At 32.2% G+C, this 5088-nt stretch overlaps 1 long non-coding RNA gene across 1 annotated transcript; it reads right to left on the bottom strand.

Annotated features, from left to right (window-relative positions):
- Nucleotides 1–584: 584 nt before the first annotated feature.
- On the bottom strand, nt 585–1447 carry LOC111389396. Its single transcript, XR_002701727.1, has 3 exons — nt 1270–1447; nt 1007–1125; nt 585–928 (listed from the first exon to the last, which is right to left on the bottom strand). It is a non-coding gene; the product is annotated as an uncharacterized LOC111389396 (long non-coding RNA).
- Nucleotides 1448–5088: the final 3641 nt, after the last annotated feature.

Raw genomic sequence — 5088 nt, forward strand, 5'->3', positions numbered from 1 at the left:
ATGCTTTACCATTAAAATGTTGTGATCACTTGGTAAGATAATAGCACGTGTAATGTAGTTAAAACACATCAAATTGAAGAGATATCCAATTCCACTACATATTGTTACATTATAACACTGCAACAAAAACAGGCTTTTGCAATGTTCATAAAACATTGTTAAAGACCTTTTGTAACGTTCGGACGTATGTTGCAAACCTCGTTGCTATCATAGAGTAAAAGGGATACGAAAATATTTTTGAACATTGTGAATAACCTTTTTGTAGCATTTTTTGAAAGTTGCTAATAATCTTTAGCAGCATTTTTCCATCGTTGCGAATAACCTTTTGCATCATTTTTTTAACCTTGCTAATAAGCTTTCTATAGCATTTTTTCAATGTTGTCTATACTCATATCCTTATTTTTTGCAACATTTATTGACCATTGACGTAGGTCATTTTACAATTTTTTTTTAAATTTTTTATTTTTTTTCTATTTGTATAGCAATTTATGCAAATCCACCACAAAATTAAGAAGGATTTTTGGACTTACATTAAATTAATATAATTTCATTAATCCATGCTAAGAACATGTTCGATACACAAATAGATGAGAATAGTATATAAACATTCTACGGCCAATCGAGCAGGTACAACATATATCCAACCGAAGAAATGTTGATAGTAAGATAGAAGAGTACCAAAAGGCTAAAATAACAAAGATCAACACCTTTACATCCCGATGGCTTAGATATTCAGTTTGTTGAAGTTTGGCCTACTCGACTCTACATGGAACATAACCTACTATAGTGTACTACTTGCCTTAAACTACACCCAACCATCAAAACTTACAGTGCAAAATCCAAAACGATTTGCAAAAATCAATATTACTTTCCACTATTGTGCTCAGCCTTTGAGTGGGACTCCAAAGTATGCTAAAAATTAAATGTCCTGCAAAATCCAAAAACATGTTAGTGTCACTTGTGTCATTTCCACAAAATTCCAAGTAATAATGGCTTCAAAACATACCTGTTGCAGCTCCTGCAAGCATGTGATCCAGTTGATTTAGTTTGGCCTGTTGGCGAGAGTTTTCACTGTCTGTTTAGAGGGGCAGGGTGCGGCAACATAACCACCACCTTTCTTGCTATCTGGCATATTAGAAAATTATACATTAATTCAAAAGTTCATTAGTTTTACGCTTATTGAAGCCTATCAAGATTTGAAGGGGGTAAGAATTAGCAAGGAAACAATTTAATTTTTAGAATTTAATTGTAGAAATTTAAATTACTAACCTTATCGAAGACCAATTTGTCCAATAGCGGAGATGCTTTCTCTTGTTTTAGTCGTTTCTCCAAATTCCTCAATTTAGTTGTATGCATACCAACTGATATCCATTATGACGAAAAAAGAAGACACCCAAAATATTAAGTTCAAGAATGACACCTTTTGGTTCTATACTTGTTCTATTAGTATTCATTACCGTGCATGTTTTTGACTTCTGCTTCGGAGGAAGATCGCTGTCCAAATTTCCCTACAAAGACGAGACAACGAGAAATCATAACAAGATCGTATTAGCGCCTAAAATTAATGGACATATTATTCATTCCACAGAGTAGATAGAAAATTAATAAACTATAAACACATGTGAAGCAAAAATGCTGAAAATAACAAAATGAACTGCCTCATTAGTAAATGATTTGATACAAAATTTTAGCCACATAGAGAAAAATTATGCCTTGTTGCCAAAGCCTTAAAAACCTATTTTTTTTTTTGGTTACATCACAATGCTAATAAAAAAAACCTAAATATTTCAACCACTTTCAGAAAACTGACAAAAATAAAGAAATCCATTTGCCGACATCCAAATATGGATGCCACGGATACATAATTACAAATGTTTAGAGATAGATAATAACAACAACATCGTCGGGGGAAAAAAAAAAGCTTACCATAAAAAAAAGGAAGAGGTTTTATCATAATTTTGGTGACAATATCAATAAAATGAATTGTTATTCTTGAAGTAAAGGAATACTTACAGTTATTCCACCTTGGTAGAGAAGATGGAAAACGCATCAAGGACGCCAGAGATAGAGGTGGTGCCACCCAGTGGCTCTCCTATCACAATGTCGCCTTTAACCAAAATGTCGTGGCAATAATTACCCACAATTTGGCATGACAGGCCTCTATTTTCTATCATTTTGTCATAGGGACACAGTTGTATCTTTTTTCCTCTTTTGGTGTGCGGTCTAGGAATGGAATGGGTTAAAGATGGGAAGAAAGACAAGATGGGGGTTTTGTTAACACTTGTATTCATTATGTAATTACATTGTTCTTGCCGGACGCTAATTCTATTTTTTTTCTTTTTTCATCTTGGATTCTCCATTTGAACCTCACCTTCTGTTCTATCTTAAATCATTTAAAATTAATCAAATAAGCATTTGTCAATAGCAGGAGATGGTGGTTTTTCTGATTTTGAAAATGATTTTTGTTATTCTTGCAGATGCACAATGAATGCCAACATCAAAGAATACAACTGTACATAATGAGCCATAAATCTTCAGACAACATTGGCAAAGGGCTTGATTGCCATATCGAAAGAGTTGAAGTTAAAGAAATCAGATGCAGACTGGAGGAAGATGATGACAATAATAGTTCTATTATTAATGTAGTTGAGGATTGTCAAGATGAACTTATTGAGGAAGGGAGCAAGTTAGCTGCAAATCCCCAGAGTGAAAAGCTTAGCGAGTGGGAGGCAAGAAGATATGGGGCCATGCTGAGCGTGAAAGGAATTGGTACTTGCGCTGCTACAAGAATTATTCTCTCTCCATTTCCTCTTCCTGTTTCTTGCACGCTCTATAATCTAAAGAAAAATGTTTAACTCAAACTTATGTTTTACTTTCTTTAAGCAATCTTGAATGATCTTTTACCATACTGAATCTAAGCCAAGCTCTAGCAACTCAGTGAAGTTAAATTTCACTTTATGCATCTTGGTTTTACGAGCTGTTGTTGCTCCTGCGGGTTGAGAAGTAATTTATGGTTCCAAACGCTGTTCGTTCTAAAAATAACGCTATTTTCGGTACCACTAAGAATCATGGAATGAGATGTTATGATATCACTTTCTCAAGGTGTTATGGCATCTATGTTTTGTGTATTTAGAGATTCATTACATAGTAGAAATTAGTAAGATGTGGTTTGTCGATGAATTCTTTTAAAATTTTTGGCAACGAACTGAGAAAAATGAGGGATAGTGGTCGTGTCACTTTATTGAATCATTGTTTTGGCAAATCTGAAACAAAATATTCAAATTCAGCTAAGGATTAATTATGAATTTAGGTAAAATGATATATTTTAAGGTTTTGATTGATGTTTTGTTGCTTTTTGAGGTTTTGTAACTTTTTTGAATTCACGTTAGTTTTACGAGTATTTGTAACTTTTTTGAATAGTGTCACTTTTACAGTGATGAGTGTTTATAAAATTTTTGACATTTATATCTTAGTTTAGTCGTCAATTTTCTTTAGATGTGAGGTTATTGGAAACTTGGTTGTATTTAAATTTTTCGATCATGATTATATTGTTCAAGTTGTTAGTTCAAAAGTTTTTAATTTGTTCATCAGTTGTGAACTTATTGAATAAGTAGGCTTTATTGAAAATCATGGGTTATGATTCGACACTTTTTTTTTATTTTCAATCATTTTTTTGAACTTGTGTCACTTTTTATTTTTTAAAATTTGTAACTTTTTTTTTTGTCATTTTTTTTGAATTTGTCACTTTTTTAAAATTTCTGTTACTTTTTTGAATTTTTATCATTATTTTTTTTTTAATTTTTGTCACTTTTTTTTAATGAAAAATGTTGTAATGTGAGATGGTGACCAGTGAAAAATTATATGAAATGTCGGGCGAACAAAATGGATGATGTTATTTTGGTGTTTGTCACTTTTTTTGAGTTCGTATCACTTTTTTTTTTAATTGTGTTAAAAAAAAGTGACAATTTTTTTTTTAAAAAAAAAGTGACATTTTGTCACTTTTAAATTTACACAGTATTTTATACTTCCAAAAAACTTTTTTTTTTTTTTCAGATTTTGTCACTTTTTTGAGTTTATCACCTTTTAAATTTGTCACTTTCTTATCTTCTTAAAACTGTGACATATATGTGATATTTTCCTAACATAATCAGCATGTGGATTGTCCTAAACATACTGATTATGTTAAGAACATGATCACTAGTGTTGCACAAATGGATTGTGTTATTTTGATCGTTGTCATTTTTTTTTTAGTTTGTGTCACTTTTTTTTTGAATTGTATTATAAAAAGTGACACAATGTCTCTTTTCAATTTTACACAGTACTTCTTACTTTCAAAAGTTTTTTCATACGATTTTTCAAAACACCCCTACTTTTAAGGGTATTTTTGTAAGTTGTCCTTTTTTATTTTTTAGAAAGCCTAATAAAGAAAAGGCCCAGAATCTTTTAAAAAAAAAAAAAAAAGGGCCCAAGAATACACCTTTTTCCCAGTTTGCTTCCCTCGTAACTTTCCCTCTGTGTTGTGTTTTTTTTTCTCTAATCATCCATTAATAGTCCAAAACTTCAAAAACATGATAATCAATGTTATCAAAATCGATTAGACCCAGGTCCGGTCCTGGGCTGAGGCATTTGAGGCCTCAGCCTCAGGCCCAAAACCCTTAGGGGGCCCAATTTTGGTTTAATTTTTTTTTTTTTTTTTTGGGATAGTTTTGGATTTTGGATGTTATTTTAATTTTGTATTGTTTTCGTAAACTTGTAATGCTCAAATTTTTGCGTACATAATTGAAAATGTTATTAATTTTTACGTAAATTTTTACGTTGATTTCGTCCGGAGGCCCAATTTACGAACCTCGCCTCGGGCCTCCATTATCACAGGACCGGCCCTGATTAGACCCAGCCGGTTCAATAGATAAAATCGAGAACCGGGCCCAAAATCGGGCCAATCATGCTCGATTAATCACTTAAAAACCCATCGAACCGGCAGGTTTAAACGTAAACCGACGAATAGGTCACGATTTTGTGGTTTTCCCAACTTTTTTATTTTTAGTTTAAAAAAATTTCAATTTCATGAATGAGCCTCATAAACAACAA

The sequence above is a fragment of the Olea europaea genome, chromosome 3 (assembly GCF_002742605.1).
Source record: "Olea europaea var. sylvestris chromosome 3, O_europaea_v1, whole genome shotgun sequence".
Classification (NCBI taxonomy): domain Eukaryota; kingdom Viridiplantae; phylum Streptophyta; class Magnoliopsida; order Lamiales; family Oleaceae; genus Olea; species Olea europaea.